Source organism: Lissotriton helveticus, chromosome 7 (genome assembly GCF_964261635.1).
Source record: "Lissotriton helveticus chromosome 7, aLisHel1.1, whole genome shotgun sequence".
Taxonomy (NCBI): domain Eukaryota; kingdom Metazoa; phylum Chordata; class Amphibia; order Caudata; family Salamandridae; genus Lissotriton; species Lissotriton helveticus.
Genome location: NC_136068.1, coordinates 1,134,218,874 through 1,134,241,673, shown reverse-complemented (window position 1 = coordinate 1,134,241,673; position 22,800 = coordinate 1,134,218,874). Strand labels below are relative to the sequence as shown.

At 41.8% G+C, this 22,800-nt stretch overlaps 1 long non-coding RNA gene across 1 annotated transcript in view; it reads right to left on the bottom strand.

Annotated features, from left to right (window-relative positions):
• Positions 1-2,571: 2,571 nt before the first annotated feature.
• The window catches only part of LOC144767275 (uncharacterized), a 108,060-nt gene continuing 87,831 nt past the window's right edge, over positions 2,572-22,800 (bottom strand). Inside the window, exon 3 of the long non-coding RNA XR_013598130.1 lies at positions 2,572-2,774. This is a non-coding gene — a long non-coding RNA (uncharacterized LOC144767275). The remainder of the gene's footprint in view (positions 2,775-22,800) is intronic.

Genomic DNA, 22,800 nt, shown 5'->3' with positions numbered 1-22,800 from the left:
ATATTCACAAACGGTGGCCCATCTCTTCTGGTGATTTCAATTTCCTATGGTATATGGCACATTAAAATGTTTATCAATTAGTAAACATCACAAATGTTTCTTGTAAATTCAATTGAGTGAATATGTGAAAAGTTGTACATATTCATCATGTGTTGGTATTGTCTGTTGTTGCCTACATTTAATTTAATCAAACAGCCAGAGTAGATCCACCCACTGGAGTAGAGGGTCGTGAACTTGAGGGAAGGCAAGGTCATAGGCAGACCAACCAATGCCACCGGCACAAACTAGTGCGTAAATATGGCAGAAGTGGGTCCCATGTACTAAATTGTGATCAGACAACCCACAGATATTTCACATAGAATCCATCAATAGTCTCACACATAGGATATGTTGTTTAAAACGTGTCAACTAGAACGTAGATTAAATTAAGCTCACATAATTGTAGGCCCTGTGCCGCTAGCCAGGAAAACACCTATTGCAACGATCTCTGCTCCATGTCTGCATCTGACATATGGTCAGACAGCACACACTGGGCTGATGGCAGACCCTGGTGAGCACAGTTACAAATTACTATATTTAAGGCTCATGGTCTTTAATATTGGATGATATGTTATCAGTTTGGGGTGTATGTCAAATACCTTTGTTGTCACCCATCTCCATATGCTCAGAAATTTGTCATCGGTGTATACTACTCCGTAACATGTTGGTTAACAGAAGGATGACTCTACATTTAAATTAAAACAATACAGCATGTATCAAATTGCTTATATTGTCTCATCTAAAGAGGAGTAGCCCCGACAGTGTGCAAAGTGTATACATATACAAATGTGCAAAGACATATACATGTAAAATTATTCACATAATCTTTTGTATTGAAAATACAGATATGAATGGTATATTACAGCTGCTGTCAGGAGTTTGCAGAGATTTGCCTCCCAAAAGCAAAAATCCCGGTCGCACAGGAGCAGATTCTGCGAATCTGCCCCTTTGCGACTGGTATTTGGAATGATGCATGTGCCCCCAAAATCCTTATAAAAAAGAAAACACACTTATAGAGATCCACACCACCACAATTACGAAGTTGCAGTATACATCCCCTATGATCACTGTAAAATGTAAATGGTAAAAATAATTGAAAATAAAATTGTTTTTTTAACAATTCAATATTTCAATACTTAGTTGGATAATCGTTGATGATGGTCAAATGGTTACTCTGGTTGTAGGCCATATGGGCAACCATAAATGTGTATAAGACATATACATTTGCAGGATCATCTCTGGAACAAGGTCTCATGTTTGAAGCATAGCTAAACACCAACTGATGTAGACTTCCATATTGTGAATTCAGCATGCATAATGAAAACACAACACGGAGAGATGGCGTAGAAGAAAAATGTATATATTGTTGACATCTTACAAGAAAATAAATTTAAATAAAGTATTTTTTCTTTGGAAATGGAGAAAGGAAATGAAATAAAATCTTCAGGCAAAATGGGCAAGGGAACTTGAAGGGGCTGTGTAAAATAAATAAAACACGTCAGAAGAACCAGCCTATTTACAAGGGTTAAAAGAAATGTCAAAGGTCAAAACATTGTTCAGTCATTGGCCATGCTCACTGTCTTCCTTCACCAAAATGTGCAGATCTTCCTTGGAGTCACTCTGGTTCTCTGATGCAGAAGCTCACACCCCATGGGGGCGGCAAACATGAGGGGTACAAGCGGTGGCAGGGGACACAGAGAGAGAAGACGCACGTGTCACATCAGCGGTGGTTTGGGCGGGTCGTTGGGACAGTATGGCTGCACCCAAGAAAGTGATGGAGGCAGTAAGGTTGTTAAAATGTCTGTTCTGTGACTTTTGAAACATTCCAATCTCATCCAGCAGCTCCTAAATGCCCGAGAGACAAAAGTCCTGATACCTTCAACTGCCACCATCACTTCCTGGGATGCAGCCACGGGAGTTACATCACATGGAGTGGTTTGGGTCAAACATGAGTAGTGTGGGGAGCCTGGGCAGGTGTCTCCCTCAGCTCTACTGAGCAGGCACTTGGAGAGAGAGTAGTAGTGGGGTGCAGCTGGAGGCCCGATTGAATGGGGGCCTCAAGGGTTAGGAAGGGATTGGTGGCAGGCCCACATGGTGTTGGACCTTCCCTGGGGAGACTATTTCCATTTGTTGTGGGACAGGGGGAGACACATTCATCTTCCCTCCGGCTGGTGAGTAATTCTTTATTGTTTAGTTAATTAAAACCATTACAATATAAAAATACCACAGTATTTATTAACAGGATATTGACACTACTGTATAAAAGCTAAAGTCTATAAAATCAGATGTCAATCTAGCTTAACGATATGCTTGTTGAGGGCCATGGCTCTGCCACAATGAAAGGAGTTCTTGTTTCAAGATCGGGATATTTCCCAAGGGCCTCGTTTTTTCTCGAAATGGGTGATGAATTTGACTGTTCTACATGTCAATTGTGGATTCATTGAACATACGATTTGAACAATCGCTGACCGACAGGTGCGTACTCCGTGTTCATTGAACTTAGGCTGGTGTTCTCCCCCTCCATGTCCCTCCTTCACTCTCCTCAGCCTCCACCCAGGCTGCTGATGTAGCTAGTGTTTGGTCGGTCCGGGTGGGCACACTACCCCTGTATGTTGTTTGGTCTCCCTCCTCCTCCGCTTCACTGGCGCAATTCAGAGGACGTGCCTGTTGACAAGCCAAGCATGTCCTGCTCTGCCCCTGGTCCTGTCTCAATATTCCTTGGCTAGCCTGGTCCACTGAAAATGAAGACAAACAATGATGTAGTTGGTGTACAATTTATGATAATGGTCGAGACAACATTAAGCAAGTGCTGACTTTGTACTTCTTCGATCTCACTAACCAATAATATATTGCTTGGAGCCAGAGGTAGATGCACTGCCACTGTAATGTCCATAAATTATTTACACAATAACATCTTTCTCAATTTTGGTCAGTATACTCTTCAGTATTTACTTACTCTCACCTTCAGCATTAGTGCAATGTGAGGTATCTGACATTTAAAAATACTTACAATCCAATGTAATTTTTGTTGCAAAAATGTAAATAGATATATCCTGAGAAGGAAGAGCAGAATCCGTCGGTAAAGTAAGTAGAGCTTTATTTTACATGTGAACTCCAGGAGCGTACAACATTGAATACCGGTAAACCATCAGTCTTCCCCCTAAATACAAACCGCTTCCACTCAAACAACAACATACACACGAGACACCAGATCTACATACACACAGCACGCGAACCACAACACGCGACACTCACACATTCAAATAACAATCAAGCACGCATATTGTTTGTGGATGACGCGCGTGCATACACACGCGTCATTCCAAACAATAACATGATACTACAATTTTATAGGTGAATATTGTACACAGTCTGGATGGATATCTCAACACTTAAAATCTGGATCCAGATTGATCCTGTTATATGCACTCTCAACAGTTGGACACTTACTATCAAGTTTCAGCTGCTGTGTAGTGAAGTGAAATACAACATACAGGCTTAATCTGGTAAATATATGCAAACAAGGTCTTTGATATCAGCTATGTTAAGTTGTGATTCCAATTTCTGGCACTATCCTTGACCACATCAGACACTCTACATGGCAAGGGCCACATTTTGCATGTGTTGTGTGTGCTGTATAATGGCATTCACATGTGCTTACTTTGTAACAATTTGAAAAACAACAATTGATGGACAGAATGCAGAACAATGTCATACATTCACCCAAGTACATAGATCTGGGCCTAAATCCATAGTTTTTTTCCTCACCATGCCATTCCTGTTTGAACCTAATGAGGTTACGTAGTTTTTGACTCTGCTTCGTATCTAGCTGCCATTTTGTGTCTAGCCGCCATTTTGTGTTGCCTCACTCAGGCAGCACGGCGGACACGGTGTTTTTGTATTTTAAGCTGTCCTCGTGTTCTTCGTGTCAAGTAAACCCTCTGCCCTTGTTTACGAAATTGATGTCAGGGTCTGGCCGAGTCCACTAATCCATTTCTAGGCTGATTGATCCCTGTCTCGACTGACTGTTTGGCTCTCAGTATTCTTCCTGACTTTGACTGGCCTTCACTATTCTCTTCGGGTATTCTCTCGTTACATAAACTATCCTTTGAAGCATTCAAACATGTTCTACCACCTGCAAATTGAATTACGGGCACTAGTGTTGATTAACTTGAGGGGAGGGTGTGTTTTGGATATTTGATAGCTTGTTTTCGAACTTTTCCTATTCGTCAGTTTTGTATGTTTGGGAGTGGGCATTGTAAATCTGTGTACTATAATAGATTGTGCGCCACGGAATTAAGTGGCAGTCTCCTGAGAATCTACTTTTTGTAACTTCTAGGACCACTGTGCTTAGCTGCAGCTAATACATCTGGTTTTCTACGCCCAACAGAGTGTCTCGTGTCTCTGTTTGACAAGACAGGTGAACCCGGAGATTTTAGGCGTGCCCTGTGCCGCTTGGCTACAAGGCCCGGTTCTCCAATTGGCGCCCAACGTGTGGGCGACTTCAGTGGTGGTGGTTCAGCCCGAGGGTCGTGAGGAGCTTCGCAAGAAAATTCTGGAGGATTCGCGAACCACGTGAGCGACCCCTGTATGTCGAAGTGGACCGAAAGTATTTTGAAGCGCGGCTACTCCTTTCTGACGGCTGCTGACAACTGCTGCCCTGACTGTCGCCCTGCCTTGGCCCTCTGGTGATGATTGGTATCGCGAGACGTTAGACGGACATCTGTTGGCATGACAAAACATCTAGTTAAGTATTCGTGGGTGGCGCCCACTCTTTGTTTTGGTTTTTGTTATTCGATCAGTTTACTAATCGAAGCCGAGGGGTAAGTACGTTTGTGCTGTGACTATATTGTCTTAAAACCTCTTGATGTTTGAAAAATCCAGTTTGTTACGAAATGCCTGGATTTAGTAAGTTTAGGAAATTCTGTTGCTTTGGTTGTTCTAGAGATTCCCGGCTAGAGGATTCTTGTCCGATTCCTCCGGTTAGAACTCCCACTTATGCTCTATTCGAAACATGGTCTCGGTCCTATTATTTTTAATGAAACATGGATCCGATACACAAAGAAAGATGGTGTCTTACAGTGGCCACAAAATGGTACCTTTGAGCCTGATATATTAAATAATTTGGAAGCGATTTTGTTTAAGAGAAAAGCCCGGCCGGCAATGTTTGACTCTTTCCGCCTTTGGCGTAAGGAAGCCAAACAGAAAGAAATTAAGCAAATGAAGAAAGATAAGAAGGAGCAGAATATGACAATTTAACACGCTGCCCAACAGTTTAAAAATGACAAGACTGATCAGATGATCGAAGTTTCAGAAAGACAGCATCGTATGGCAATCGATAGATGTTCTCCCGTGTTGCCTACTTCCTCAAAGAGTAAGGGTCCTGAAGAAGATCCTTTCATGTCCCATTTACTTACACTACCTCCGCCTTATGTATTAGGTGCTAATGCACCCCCATTACCACCTGCTGCTAATCCAGTTATTCAGGTTCCCGCACATTTGCCTCTTCCAGTGATTCCACTTCCGCCTCCTTTGCCACCGACTTCTGTACCTCAATCATCTGTGCTTCAGTCTCCTTCATCTTCAGTTGCTTTTGCTACTAGTTCTTCTCCTGTTTTACAGAATACGTTGTCCCCTGTTTTAGTGTCAGATTCCCCTACAGCCCGACAACGATTAGTTAACACTGTTTCTGGTCTCTTGTCACCTTTTCTTGGGCCTCTTTCTTTTTCTCCTGCTTCATCTCGAAGGCAATCTCGTAGTCAGATTCCAGGTTCGGAAGAGCGGATTAAGTTAGATTCTCTCGCTCGTAATTGGATCATGAGTGATCTACAGTATAGTGTGCGTGATATTTTAGACACTTTTCTTCAACGGAATGCGCCTACGCACAGGTATGTCTTTGATGTTATGTGTAATACTCTTATCAAAGCATGGGGAGATATGGATTTGGATTTACCTCCTCAGGGTTTGTTTGAGATACAGGATCAATTTGATAAGGGACGAACCCCCACATGCATCAATCTAGGATTTTGCATTTCTTAAATAGCGAAAATTAAGGAATCGCTATTTAGGAAATGCAAAATCCTATGCATCAAGAAATCCTAAAAGTTTTTAGGATTTCTTAATTTTCGGAAATTGCGATTCCTTAATTGCGAATCGCAATTAAGGAATGGCATTACATTGATTCCTATGGGCCTAGAGGCCCATAGGAATCAATGCCGTTTTGCATTTTTTTTTTTTGCACTCGCAGTTTGTTGATGCATTGCAAGGGTGCAGAGGGGGGTCCAAAGGACCCCCCCCCCTGCACCCCTGAAATGTATTTTCAAGTGCATGTTTCACACACACTTGTCCTAAGGACATGTGTGTCTGTAACATGCAAGTTTAAAAAATGCATTTTTTTGCTTTTTTTAAAATTTTCGCAAATTAACACGAGGGTCAACCTCGTGTTAATTTGCACTTCCAATTTCAAAATTCGCAATTTAAAAAAAAATGATGTATTGCATTTAAGGAATCGCACAAATGCGATTCCTTAATTGCATTTGCATTTTTAAGAAATGCAAAAAATAGCGAATTTTTACACTCTGTTTGATGCATCCCAAAAACGTACTTAGGAAGTGCAAACGGCCGAATTTACCGATTCGAACCGTTTGCACTTCCTAAATAGGTTGATGCATGTGGGGGTTATTGTGGGTCCTGATGTAGAGCATGCTGTTCAAAAGCTTGTTACTTTTAAGTCTTCCTTTTTCTCTCAAGTTCCTCTTGAACATTGTCCTACTCAGAACTCCTGGCAGGTTCTTTCATCATCTAGTCGGTCCTCTTAATGATGGACAATATCTCAGCTGTCTGATATATCAATCATTTAGGGGGCATGAGATCCAAAGCCCTCTCAGACTTGGCTGCCACCTTTTGGCAGTACTGCTAGGACCATCAGGTGTCTGTCATGGCAGAGTATTTTCCCGATCAAGAGAACCTGGTAGCAGACTTCCAATCCCACAACTTCAGAGATTCCAGTCTCTGGAAGCTCGATCAGAGGTATTTCAGACCTTGAATGACCATTGGGGTCTTTTTTCAATGGACATTATTGCTTCAAGATTAGACAATCAACATAAATGGCTGTTTCTGTGCCTTATTGGGGTCTAAAGCCCATCTGCGTAATATGCAGATGATTGATATTTTTCAAAAAAGCAGAAAAAATTTAATTGATGTGTTTTTTTGCTTGTTTACTTACTCCTGGCAACAAGGAAATTGGAAGATAGTTTCCCCAATTGTCTGGATCAAGGTTTGGTTTTTTTAGAAGCGATTTGACTCTAGCATGTTTCCATTGCAGAGGCACAATCCCAGTTTGAATTGATGTATTTATACAGTCAAGCATGACTGGTGACACTACTTCCGAAATTTTATGGAGGACTGTGGGGGGGTCAGCATCTAATGGAGAACCCAATTTGAGTTCTTTAAGCAATCTTTGCAGCGTCTTGTGACCAAGAGTATGGAATTCCTCCAGCAAGATGGTAGTAGAAGGATTAATTCCATCACTTGGTGCGAACATTTGTGAGAGAGGAATAGGAGGGAAAGAATTATAAATGATTTGTATCTTTTCTGCAAAGAAATCGGCGATTTCATTGCAGCGCGATTGCACATGATCGGTGCCACTAAGGGAGGTAGGAGGTGTGAGAAGAGTGTTGGCAATTTTAAATATCTTGAGGAATTTGCCGATAGAATCTTTCCTTGATAATAAAGAGCTTGAGTATTTTTAATTTCATTTTTAGAGATTTTAATAGCTGCTCGGTACTTAACTCTACTAGCAACTGAAAGTCCTACCTCCAGATTCTCTCGTGCTTTTTACATGTCTGTTTAAGCTGACGTAGTTTGGGGGAATACCAAGGTTGTTTTTTTGCCCCCACCTTTTCAGAAATTTCTTTTTTGGGGAGAACAGAATTAAGTGCAAGATCGATCCAATTATTAAAATTATCATTGGCAGCAATAGGGTTTGAATAAGATGGGGAACTGTAGCCTTCAGATTGCTGAGAAAGGTGTCTAGTGGGAGTTTCGACCATTTACAAGCAATTTTAGTAGCTCTAACAGTTCGTATGTTAGCGTCAGGTTGCTACCAGTTAAAAGGAACCAGAAAGTGGTCTGACCATGCAATAGTTACAGCGTCCTCTACCAAGAGATGGTTTATATTGGAAAAAATGGGGTCCAACAGATGGCCTTTGGTATGAGTAGTACTGTTCACTTTTAATATGAATTGGAACATTGCCAATTCATCGACCAATTCTTCTGTAGAGACTGAAGAATCGTCATCAAAATGCAGGTTAAAGTTGCCCAGAATTGTAAAGTTAGAGGAGGCGCTGAGTAAATTTGCTGCCATCTCAGGTAAGTCCTTCTTAAAAAGCCCAAGGGGGCCTGTAGGGCGATATACGAAAATACCTGAGAAGGTATAATAGGGAGCTAAATCAATCACAAAAGAAAGACTTTCACAATCAGGGACAGGATTTGCATTCATTCTGCAAACAAAGTTATCCTTATGGATTATGGCCAGGCTGCCCCCGCGCCCTGTATTGCAGTCAAGCCTTTGCATAGCATAGTTTGGGGGGGGTATTGAACAACCTGAAAATCAGTGTCATTACTTAACCACGTTTCAGTTAAAAATAAAGCGTCAGGATTCCTCTCTTCGAGGAGTAGATAGATTTCAGTAGAATGTTTAGGAAGCGAGCGGCAGTTAAGTAGCAGCCATTGTACTGTTTATTACATTTGAAGCGTCCGATAAAGTGAGGGTGGAATTTTGAAAGCGGACTTTACAGTTAGTACATTGTGAGCTAATATCTGGCAGCATAACATTGGCATACTTACTAGCTACCTCTTTCCTCAGGGCATAAAGTTGTGCAGCGTTCAAGGTGATTTTACCCCTCTCAAACCGGCATAGGTTCCTTCCCCTGGCCCCATCTGGGCGCAGATGGGCGCAGACGGGCTTGCCTTAGGCGCGCTTATGGCGCGAGATGCGTGTGTCCGCTGCGCGGTCGCATCATGGATCAATTTATCGAGGCTGGAATGACGTGAGATAGCATCAAAGACTAGACTGCTAACTTGTGCCCCAAAGTCTTTCCCCGAAGCTTCAACACAGCTCTATTAGTGCAAAAAATCAGCAGATTTAAAAACACAATGTTTCCAAATTACACACTCACAATTGTTAAAAAACGAGCGAACAACAAAACAAGGCTGAGTGAGGAAAATTAATCACTCGTAGGAGTTACAAGCAAGCGCCCTGAAACACTGAATATGCTCTTTTCTGACGGGCTAGCAGCTCTGCACAAGCACCAGTTAGATATCACCAGATCCATGACAAGTTGAATATTGTCCACCATAAGCTCTCTCAGGCTACAGGCAATATTACAAATTTCATAGAAAGACGAGGATGTACACACAACCTTCATGTTAAAAAGAGATAAGGGGAAGCTGAGCTTCAGTGGATACACTGCACACAGACCTCCTGCAGGTAGCGAACACTGTGAGATGACAGTCCTTTGCGAGGCACCCTTCCCATTCAGAGGGTTGAACTAGTAGGATAATAACAGACAGGTCGGCATCTGCTACAGGCAGGACTGAAGCAGAGCGGTGGGTGCTGGTAAATTCCACTATGTAGTGGTAGGCAGAGTTTTTGCTGAACTCCACACTCCAATCGGAACGCAGAGTGGCAAAACTCTGTCAATTTTGCCAGCGGAGCGGAGTTTACTACCCACCCCTACTTTAAAACACATTTCCAACTTTTTAAATGCACTGCGCCCTGTCCTGTGTTCTTTATAGGATCTACACTATGGGCGATTTACAAGTATTAAATGGAAAGACTAGTCCTGGTGAAAGGTTTATTTTGCCAGTTCAACATAGCAGTTTAACCGCATGCGCACTAGCGGTTTTCCCCATGCGTGCTGCGTTTTTTAAAATACCGTGCGAGCGGCACAACTCATGATGAGCGCGGAAGGGGTTAAAAAAGCACCAACCTTCAGGACTTAGTGGCAGGTCTGACATATTTGTTACAGTGCTACTTCAGTGGGCTGCAAAATAAAGTGCTGCTGTCCACCATTACCATTAGCATTTAACTTATAGGTCTTGGGTAATTATAGTACCATTTACTAGGGACTTACAAATATATTAAATGTGACAAATAAGTAGGGGTGGGAGGAACTCGCAAAGTTTCACTCCTCAGAATTCTACGGAGTTACATAAAAACTCAGTGAGATTCGGCGCAGTTCCGCAAGTGGTGAAATTGGGCAGCACGTTGCACTGCTCACGCTTATATTTGCCACCAGGAGCTTGTCCTGCACAGTATAATCAGAGCAAATGGCACTGTATGGCATGCCAGAGGTTGCTGCTTCTTTCTGTTGCTCAAGTGTTTTTTCTACTCGAACCGCAGTTGTTTTAACTCAAATTATGGCAACCTGCTGCGACCACCTGGGTAGAGAAATCTCACTCGGTGGCATTCTAGTGCTCGATTTTCTCACTTGCCATCTTAACATTGACAAGCCACACACAAGTAAAAAATCCAGTTTGCGGATGGCAGAGTTTTTACAGAATTCCGTGCTCCATGCTAGAAGGGTGCAGAGGGTGAGAGAAAGAAAGAGAGAGAAGGAAGAGAAAGTCAATTTAAATTGTAACCTAGAGCCCAGATTTATTAAGCTTTTTTGCTAGTGCAGTGTTCCCAAATGAGACGCAAACCAGTACCAAGGGTTAAAAAGGGGGTTACTTTCAAAAAGTTTATGCTTCCTCAAGGCAGGTGTAATATTGGAGAAAAAGTTTATTTTATTTAAACATTTCCATCTAAGCATTTGGGCTGTACTGATACACTGATCAAAAAGGGGAGGGGAGGAACCTTTGCAAATAGTTTGACTGATAATTTCAGCCCGCAATTTTTCATCCACTGTGTCACTCTAGACAGAAGTCCACCGTATACAAATCCTTAACATTTGATTGAAAAAAATTATATGGGATTAAAATAAAACCTCGTAGAAAAAATGTTAAATTAAATGAAATTAAATTATTTAAAAAAGTTAAAATATATATAAATATAATTTAATGTTTAACAATACTACATATTTAATATTTCATTTGAAAATCTATTAATTCATTTCGAATATAAACATTAATGTAAAAATGATTTAGATTAAAATATAACTACATTGTTTTTAAATATTGTTATACATCAGTTTCAATAGTTATTAATGCATAATATTTTTTTCTTTCGATGAAAAGATCTAGTTTAGTTCATACTTCATAATAATAATTGTAGTTTCATTTAATATATTTTAATTTATGAAATGCTTATTTCAAAATTAAGTTAATTGTGCTGTGGCATATATTTTTTTGATTTTGTTCTACATTTAAATAAATATATTAAATTAATTTACATCAATATTTAATATAAAATATTTGTAACAGTTATTTTTTTAGTTAAATGCATTTATTCGAATTGTCCATATTATTTATTTTAGGGATGATCCGTCGGAGCAGAGATCTCTGCATGGTAAAGTATAGGGAATTTTTTTTAAAAACTATCTAACTCAAAAATATTTATTAAAAACATGGTTATGTTTAATATTAATGTAAAATCCTTTCCCCGTCAACTGAGGCTTGCGAACGCATTAGCACCTTCTTCATGGACAAAATTAATAAAATTTACTCCTCCTTCACCCCCCCACACTCCTCAAATTCGCACGATAACCCTGACGAGAGCTCATTAGCATCAGACAATAGCAATCTCCAACAAAACACAGGAAATTTTCCATGTCTAACAAGTTTTCAACCGGTCTCCGAAACCGAGGTACTATCTGTACTACAAACAATTAAATCAGGTTCTCCTGCGGACCCATGCCCCCACTTTGTGTTTTCCACAATCGCACCAACGCTCTGCCCCTTCATTACCAAACTTTTTAACCAATCACTCACCACTGCGTCTTTTCCTGAAACTTGGAAACACGCATCCGTGACTCCCCTTCTGAAAAAAGCTGGATCCGATATCACCAATCCAGAGAATTACAGGCCCATCTCCCAGCTCCCCTACCTCTCCAAGGCTTTGGAGAAACTGGTTAACACACAATTGTCCCGATATCTGGAGGACAACTCACTCCTGGACCCCACCCAGACCGGCTTTAGAGCCAACAATAGCACCGAGGCAACGCTGCTGGCAGTATCGGACAGTGTGAGATGCATCACAGATCAAGGAGGATCTGTGGCTCTGATACTGCTCGACCTGTCAGCGGCGTTTGACACGGTGTCACACGACCGCCTTTTAAACATCCTCCTAAGCAAAGGAGTGCAAGCTACAGCTCTAGGCTGGATTAAATCATTTCTCAGCAATCGCAGCCAAGCAGTTCACATGGGCCAATTCCATTCAAAACCCTACCCCATCAGCTGTGGAGTCCCACAAGGGGCCTCGCTGAGCCCCACTCTCTTCAATGTCTACGTTTCATCTCTGGCGGACATTGGGAGAAAGTGGGGCATCGGCATATGTTCCTATGCCGACGACACACAGCTGATGGTGAAAATGAATGAGGGCTCAGAGACAGCAAAAGAAAAGCTACACGGCTGTCTCTCCGAAATGGCAGACTGGATGCGCAACCATTGCTTAAAGCTAAATGCCGGCAAATCAGAGATACTTCTGTTCGGAGGAGCTAAACTCACATGGAACGCCACATGGTGGCCACCCTCACTGGGATCAGCTCCCACCCCAAAACAGCATGCCAGGAATCTTGGCATCATTATGGACGATGTCGTGTCCATGAAGGACCACATCCGTTCACTTTGGGGCAAAGGATTCGCAATACTTAAACTCCTGGCAAAAAAAAATTCCTGGATACCCTTGGACTGCCGACGTACTGTCACTCAAGCCCTCTTAGTCAGCCGCCTGGATTATGGCAATGCCCTGTTCGAAGGGATGAACGAACAACTGTTCTCCCGCCTACAGGTCCTCCAGAACCAGGCAGCCAAATTGGTATGTAACAAAGGTAGGCGAGACTCGGCATCCGCATGCCTCAAAAGACTTCACTGGCTACCAATGCGTCAGAGGGCCACCTTCAAACTACTCTGTCATGCACACAGAGCTCTTCATAAAACGGGCCCCATCATTCTCCAAGAGAAAATTGAGTTCTACATCCCCAACAGAAACCTAAGATCAAACCACCTGGCGCTGGCTAAATCTAAGCGTATCTACAAGGCACGGACTGGCGGTCGCGCCTTCTCATACCTGGCTGCCAAAAGATGGAATGAGTTACCCGTAGACCTCAGACACACCACAAATTACCTTCAATTCCGCCAAAAATTAAAAACTCACCTTTTCCCCAAGAACTAACTCCCCAATTCAGTCCTCAGCAGTTTCCTTTTGATTTACAGCGCCGTGATGTCCCATGGGACGAGTGTCGCGCTTTACAAAAACCATAAATAAAATAAATTAAATTAAATGAATTGACATATTTATATTTATTTCAAATAAAAATGCTACACATTTTGTGTAAGCAAAAGCAGTAAACTTACTCCAAAGTGTAAATTACATTTGTGAATCAGGCCCTCAGATTGTAGGGAACAGGGGCCCTTGGGCCATTTTTCATGCAAAACTCAGAGATTTTACATCCACTTGCCATTCAGGTCAACTTACTGGGGTTTTGGGGTATTTGCCCAGTCACAGGTGGATCTTTGTAATTACAGTTAATGTTCAGTGGTAGACAGCAGGGTGCAATTATCTATGGTGAGGGCTTGACAGTGATGCTTGAGCTATGGCTGACTGATGCTTGACCTGTGACTGACCGACTACCATATGACAGCCATAGCTGTCTGGTGTGTTACCAGGGCAGTGGCAATCCTGTCCCTATGAACTAAGACATCACCAAACCACATTTCGCAGACCTTCCTCCGTGTTGTAAACTCTGGAAGACCAGTGCTCAGGTAAGATTCAATTTAATTTGACCTCAATACATTTACTATTTGTGGCACTTAGCTTAACGTATGTCACCTGGATTCATTTTCTATAGTTCATCCAGTGGGAAACATATTAAAGGCAAGTAAGTAATCTACAACGGGAACAGTCATGAAACCCAAGTGAGAGATTGAAGAGGTTCAGAAGTAAAGAAAATGAAAACAAACACGGACTTAAGGGTCCAGGCATGCAAACCATTTTTACACATACACAGCAGGATGTTTAACAACATGACTACACTTTGTTACTGAAGTACATTTCTGTTAAATAACAAATCAAAATCAGGTAAATGGTTCGCTTGAGGACAGAGTGTGAAGGAGTTTGGCATCAGTTTTTCTTTAAAAAATGGCAGTCTTTCTGCAGTGGGCAAGATGATCCTCCAAAACGGGTTCTCAACCATGGGGTAAGACAGGCTAACTTCTATATATACTCAATAAGTCCTACTGGCTGCACTATTCGCCAGTATATTGTGCAAGTTTTACATGTGGTTGTGCTCAGGCAATTTATGCTAATCATATAATCCCATATACCTTGGGCTTTGGGCACCAACCTTTCCCAAAAGGCAAAGGGAACCCGAGGCCAAGTACCGAAACGGCTTCATTAGCACGCCGACATGAATGTTTCTAGGGGAGTGCAGTTCACGTACAGCTTACTTAATATGGAGGACAGCAGAGTACATGCACTCAGGGACGATCCTTTTCAAAGGAAGCATTAGAAGGAAAGTGCTCAGACCGCGCGCTAATGATACCAACAGGTTCGGGTTCCAAGAAAAGCCATTAGTATTTTAAATAGAATACTGTGGACAGTTATTTATAAATGGAAACCGATTTCAGGAGCGTGATTTAACCACTGTTCTTAGTGCGTTTCAAGTTTTTCACTGTTAATTCTGCACAGATACTGACATGCGTAGTCTAGCATTGAGGGCACAGGGCTTGCTTTAGAGTTTGCGTACAGGGTAGAGCAGGGCAAGGATAATGCGCTACCCTTTCATGGAAAATCGTGGTTGCACTTCCGGAAGAGGATTACTTTATTGCTTTTGTCTCCCGTAGACTAAAGCAGGAGGAGGGATTTACGAACTCCGAAGTTTTCTATGAAAGATAGTTGAGAGTTCCAGGATGGAGTGCCTCAAATGCAATATAAACGAGTATGAATATACTCCTTGCCTCTCTGACAAGCCAGTCTGGCAGATGAGAATTGGTGTGATGTGATCAGGTCTTGGCAAACCTGTAGATAGCCTGGAAGCAATATGATGAGGCCCAAAGCAGAAAGTGATGACGTGCCCCTGAGTCAGTTCAGTTCAGTAAATCTTTATTTCGACAGTAAAAAACCATCATAAAAGTACAATTTATACAATTAAAAAATTCATTAAAAAATTCATTAAATTACATTTCTGAACTTTTTGACATTAAAAAAGAAAGACCAAAACAAGTAAAGGATACATTTCATATGGGGAGGTAATATTCCTGTTCAAATGTTTGCTAATCCCTTGTATTCCTCAACCTTACTGCCACTTTTAAAAAACTAGTAATACAACATAGAGTATGCATATCGCTAGCTTTCTGTAAAAAGAGTAATGCAGCTTTTGCCTGACGGAATTTCTGTCATATCTCATAGATATTCATTAGATTTGTGCTGAATTTGAGCCCCTCCCTCCGCCGAATGGCTCGGGATCCCTAAAGAGTTGGGGGCACACCTGCAATGGAGGAACTGCAGTGGCCTGTGTTCTGCCGCTGGCAGACATGCACTTCGTGTGTCTCATAGGTACCAATGCCAATCTCCAAAAATATTCCCCCTACATCCTCCCTAAACAGATTTCTTCCAGCTTTCTCCATCTTCCACATGTTATGGTAAAGCCACAATCTGTCAACATCAGTGACATACCTAGATGATATTGGTATGGTTTAATGCTCTTCCCGGTAGAAATTAATAGGACAACACATTTCATGCCCCAAACAATTGATGGACATAATGCAGAAAAATGTCATACTTCATCCCAGTACAAATATCTGGGCCTGCTGATGAAGGGTAATACCCAGAAACCGGACCCAGGATGCTTGTTTCCAGTCCAGGGAGGACCTGGCTTGGCAGTTCGGTCTGGACTGTTTCCATGAGGCACAGGGTCAAGACTGATTTGCATATGGCTGGATCTAAACTGGGGTGGCATGGTGAGCAAAAGAACGGCGGATTTAACCCAGATCTCTTGACTGGGGGTAAATGTATGATTTATACAGCATTATCCTGCTTTTACTACGGATTTTATAGGTAAGCGTCCACTGGAATGGGTACTGTCCCGCCCTATTTAAAAACGTGTGCATTACGGTTATTTTATATCTGCCTCATTTATTCAACAAGAATACATGCCTTACGGCCTCCCCCTCTCTTTTTTATTCCATATTTTTAGTTTAACTATCTGGAGGAGGTTATCTAAAGGATCGGTGCATGATTAATATAAAGCATCGCGTTACATTAGCAAGCTATCGTACAGAGGACTCGGCTTCACCCTTAAAGGTATTCCCTCTTATGTCAAGGCATTTCCGGTTTTAACAAAGGTTTCTATCAGACTCATTTGGTCCTGAACTATTTGTATATTTAATATCCCTGCAGGAATACCAATAAAATATCTATCTGTGGATACTATCACCTCCATGATTTGCCTTTGAGAAGCATTGCCGTTCCTCTGCTTTTATTTTATATCAGGTATGTGGGTGTTTATCGTTATACCAGTCGTTTCCGGGTTACTTATATGGTAGTACAGGTCCATAATACCGACTACGAAATCAGGATGGATTTGATTTTGGCCGTGTTACTAGACAGTTTTTCGAGTATTGAACTATATATAATGCAGGTTAGGTTCAATAACCTTGCGAACTTTTCAGATAAATACCTCATCCATATGGTTGACTTGCATCCTTCTACATGCACTATAATTGTGTACTTATGCGGCACTTATTGTTTAGGTAATCCATACTGTCTCAATATCTGAAAGGTTGCACTGATAGGACTGCAGACTGAATATGGGAATTTTGTATATTGTAGGATTTTATCTGCTGCGGTCATTGTGTGTTTGAAATTATAGGATATCACCACCTGTTTCCTGTTTACAAGTCCTGTAACACGTCACAAACAGTGAGTCTAATCTAATGAATATGATTAAAATGATCAAATGCCTATATAGAAATAAAATGCTCTAATGAAATGACATGATTATCAAAGAATTCTCTAATATATCCCTATACTGTAACAAATGATGTTTCTGTGACAAGTATCATGATGTCCTTGTTTGCTTATTTGTTATCTGGTTTGGTTCTGAGTACTGCACAATCACTTTTCGATTATAGCTACATCAGTTATGCCATGGTAACAAGATAAAAAATGAAATAAATTGACAGCGAAAATGTTTCTCTTTTTTAAATAAAATGGATGTACTTTTTCTATAAAAAATCGTTTTTTTTATAATTTCGATTTATGTTCTGTTTTATTATGTAAGAATAAATTGTAATAGGAAATTTCTTTGATATATATATATTTCAGATATCACTGTGTGTCTCCTGAAGAAGGCGTTGTCCACGCCGAAACGCGCGTCGAGTCTCACTCACCATAGTGTTGTTTTCCTCTTTGATACCAATGATATTGTTTCATAGAAATGTTATTTACATGATTAAGTTATAAATGTATGAATTGTACGCCTTTTTTTCTTATTTTAGCATCATGTGGTAGTGGTTAGCCAGTTACCTGTATGATTTTTAACTGTGTTCATTAAAATCATGATTACTTACATTTTAATTTTCCATGTATAATTTTTCGTTGTCAATTTATATTACTTGTTTGCCCATTTTGGTTGATTGCCTAGGGTTTTGTTCACACAGTATTATCCCTGCCCTAGGAGTTCATTGACACCAGTGTTCAGGGGGTCCTTGCTTTTCTCAATCCTCCTTATTCAGCGTTCTGTCCATCATTTGTATGCCGAGCATAGCCAAGAAGGGCACACCACATTCAGCAGCCTTGTGCAATGTATTAAATTCACTGAAGAGATCTGAGATTGCCCTATTCAGCCTCTCCGAAGCTATGACATTCCACAAGTTTGGGTGACACTAGGGCAAAGAGGGCAGGGCTCTGCTTTACCAGTTAAACCCCTATTTTACCTTAGTTTCCCCAGCCAATTCCATACTAATAGTAATTGATGCTTTAGGATCAGAGAGCATATGCCCAACAGAACAGGCCTCACACCACTAACCCATTGTAGTCTTCATGGCTGCTAGGATTGCTTCCCAGTAGGGCCTCGTATGAACAATTACACCTTTTATGTCTGAAATCACCAATTTAACCACAAGGCCTCCAGCAGAAAGCTGATATCTCCATATAAATGCGATATAGATTAGCTGGGCATCTCTACTACCCATAAGTTGCCTTGTAGTGCAACTTTCTGCTTTATATGCACATATTCCCCATCACTAGGTCCTGCCAGAGTCACCCCAGGTCCGATCATCTATCTTCAAAAGAGCTAATCGGCCTCTCACCCGAAAATGTTGCATATCACAATACAGCCTCCTTCCTTCAAGGAGTCAGCCAGGACTACTGATTGTGCTGGGGCGAAGGCTCAATTGAAGTGAGTGGGGATAAACAGAGATAATTTTGGATTTCGTACCAATAGTAAATTAGCTTTTGGTTGAAAACCATAAAAAGCATACAACCAACAATCATGCTATACAGCATAATACAATGACTAGCGTCAAAATACATTTCTAATTTATCATATATACATTTAAGACATTATAAAAATAAAACTTGTAATAAAATTGATCATGTATCTATCAAAATTTCAAACTCTTTCCCTTACCTACTAGGTTTACAGCAAAAAGATATCTACTAAGACTAAAAACTATAGGCTGAGACATATCTATTTCTAAGATTCTTAATGCTTCCAGATATTTTCTAGTCTCCATATTAGGACGGATAGGTTTCATCCATTGTTTCCTCGAGGTAGCATAAGCTGGAGAGAGAAAAATAGCATATGAGAAACATTTCCTGCAGCATTTTACATCCATGGTGTGCAATGAACTTCCCCTGCATCAGTAGTACCACATACCCATTTAGACGTATTTAACTTAATCTGAAGAACGTTGAAACAGAACTTCATGTACAATGATTTTGCTAGTTGTGGTTGCACTTCGTCCAGGTATGATTCAAGAGCAGGGAGTGGTTTGACACATAAAAGCTGTGCTGTCAGCCTTCCTACTTTAGGGCAATAATGAACCTTTTTATTAGGTACTCCCAGTATGAGTATTTCAGGACCTTCTTTGAATGGATTGTTAACAAATTGGGAGCATCCCAGAAACAGCTTAAACCTAATTTATAAAACCCGGTATGCACATGTCAATTCCAAGGCATGGTCGAGGCTCAGTATTACAATTAAACCCTCTTTATAACATATAAGTTCTTGTGCGACCCATAAGTGTGCCCAGAATAACAAAGGTCTTAATAAGGCATGATGTTCTAGTCTCCTAATATTAATGTCTTAGTATATTGGAATCATAGATGTGCGTACTGGTAGGCGAAGTATCATACTTGGTGACACAGAAACAGCCAACGCGCGTTTCGTCACAACCGTGACTTCCTCAATACACTTCATATTTCCTAATTATGTCGTGAATTAGGAAAGAGAAAAGAGAAAAAGGGAAAGGAAACAGTGCAAGTAAACTAAAATCTTACACCAGAAAAACTGTTTTTTCTGTGGTCTTTTTTGAGTTTTTCTGGTGTAAGATTTTAGTTTACTTGCACTGTTTCCTTTCCCTTTTTCTGTTTTCTCTTTCCTAATTCACGTCATAATTAGGAAATATGAAGTGTATTTGAATTTGTGTACCAACTGCTGTATTTCATGTTTTACTTCTTACAGCCTTGAGGAAGTCACGATTGTGACGAAACGCGCGTTGGCTGTTTCTGTGTCACCAAGTCAAAGAACTGACACCTCAACTATACCAGAAGGAATTGTAAAACTTGTGGCAAATACTAAGACTGTCTAAAATATTCTTTTTGTGCTTTTTGATGTAATAATTTATGACAATCATTCAATTCTATCTGATTTACGTAAATCCTTACTTGGAAAGTCTCTTCTCATTGTCAAAAGGTGCTTTTCTTGCTAGAGTAATTGTATTTATCGATTGTACCGATATTATTCAAGAGTGCCGGGGTTTAGCATTTTTTGTATTTAATTTACCTATCAGTCCTTGTAAAGTGGTAACCAATATACCCAGGGACATAAAATTAAATGCTGCTGGGGGGCTTGCAGTGCTGCTTGCGCTACCCACCAAAGTAGCCTTTCAAAACTGTCTCAGGCCTCTGTCATGGCAGGGCCTAAACGCACAGTTTACTGCTGCTGTGACGTGGCATATAAAGAGGTTGACACATCTGTTACTCCCCTTGCCCTACCTAGCCCTAAGGGCGCTGTAGGTAAAAGATAGGACATGTGCCTTAACTGTGTGGCATGTCCTGGTAGTGACAAACAGCCTATTTGGTTTCTCACTGCTGTGAGGCTGCCCTCTCATAGGAATGCATTGGGGAATCCGTGATACATATTCCAGTGGTAATTCCTGATATGAGAGGGGTGGCGTGATCAAGTTTGGTATGCTTGGAATAGTGGCTGTAAGTGCTGAGTAATGGTGTTTGCAGATTTATTATCAGTATTTTAGAAATGCCACTTTTAGAAGTGGGCATTTCTGTGTGCTCTGTGTCTTTGTGCCTGCCAGTTGTGTATTGCATATTCTGACTCTGGATGACAGGGGCTGGGGAGCCCGTAATCATTACAGGAGGGGGACTGCATGTCCCAGCTGACACTGCGGCTGCTGCTGCCATCATCCTACACCTGGAGGTGCTTAAAAACACCGGCCGGACCCCACAGCGCGGGAGCTCATAATCATTCCAGGAGGAGGATTGCAAGTCCCGGCTGACACTGCGCCCGCTGAGGTGCTTAAAATCACCGGCCGGGCCCCACAATGCGGTAGCCTGTAATCATTCCAGGAGGGGCACTGCAATTACTGGCTGACACTGCGGCAGGTGCCGCCATGATCCCGTGCCTGGAGGCCCTGAAAATCACTTGCTGGGCCCCACAGCATGGGAGCCCTTAATCATTCCAGGAGGGGACTGCAAGTCGCGGCTGACACTGCAGGTCCTGCCATCATCATCCTGCGCCTGGAGGCTCTTAAATTCACCGGCGGGTCTCTGCAGCACGGGAGCTTGTAATCATTCTCGGAGGAGGACTGCAAGTCTCGGCTGACACTGCAGCCACTGCCACCATCATCCCATGCCTAGTGGCACTTAAAATCACCGGCCGGGCCCCAAAGCGCAGGAGCCCGTAATCATTCCAGGAGGGGAACTGACACTGTAGCGCGGCCACCATTATCCCACGCCTGGAGGCACTTAATATAACCAGCCGGGCCCCACAGCGCGGGAGTCCCACAGCCATTCCAGGAGTGGGACTGTAAGCCCCGGCTGACACTTTGGCATTGCCGATATCATGCGAGCAGCACAGTTCCGAATGACCTGGAGCTTATGGATGGTGGCTTGTGGGGCTCCCAAGTAGAGGCAATCCCCATAGTCCAGGTGAGAGAGGATCAGGGCCCGAACCATGATCCTTCTCGCCTGAAAAGGGAGAAGGGGAAGGATCTTGCGAAGCATCCTCAGGAGGCCGTAGCATGTGGCTGAGATTTTGACTGCCTGCTGACTAAAGCTGAGCGAGAGATCAAGCCACACACCAAGGCTCTTGATCTGGGATTTCGGTTCTGGTGCAGGACCGAGGCAGTTAGGTCAAAGCAAAGCTGGATCGAATGAGGGTGAGTTGCCCAGGAGCATATACTCGGTCTTATCCCCGTTCAACTTAAGGCGCAAGAGTTCCATCCACTTGGCAACTTCCTCTAGGCACGGGCGTAGGGTGCTAGATCCCCTCTCGGGGTGGTTGAATGCCACCACGAGCTGCGTGTCATCAGCATATGTGATGATTTTAATGCCAAATGGTTCGACAATCTCTGCAAGGTTCTCATATAGATGTCAAACAGCGTGGGGCTCAGGGAGTAGCCCTGGGGAACCCACAGCTTAGTCCCTCTGTTTAACTTTTGCTATTCTCAGGGGAAGATATTGCCATCGTGGTCTGGTAGTATTTTAGTCCCGTTACATGAAAAGGGCCTTAGATCTTATCTAGGCAAATATAGGCAAATAGCTTTACTAGATGCAGTGGGAAACATATATGCACAAAGTATTCTGGATCATCTCAAGAAATGAGTCACGGAGAATAAGGTCCTCCCTATAGAACAAGCAGGTTTTAGAAAAAATCATTCGACATTGGATAATATCACCATGTTGAAATGAATAGAGGAGATATATACGCTATCTCGCAGATAAAATGTTTACATGGCCTTCATAGATTTTTCTACGGCCTTTGATAAGGTAGATCGGCCGCTACTTTGGAGGAAACTACAAAATATGGGATTGCCTGCTCCCCTGTTGTCCTTAATCATTGCATTACATTCTCAAACCTGGTGTCTGGTTTTAATGGGAGGAAACCAAGGATTAACATCTGTAATTCCAATAGAAAATGGCTTGAAACAAGGTTGTTTATTAGCCCCCCTATTATTTTTATTATATTTAGCAGATCTACCCGACTGTCTCTCTCAGCGAGAGGGCAATGCTCCAAAGATAAGTAATTGGCCTTTCACATTATGCATACGATATAGTTGTGATGGATCTTACTCCTATAGGGCTAAATAAAAAGTTATCATCATTGCAGGATTATACGGCACTTCATTTTTTAAAGA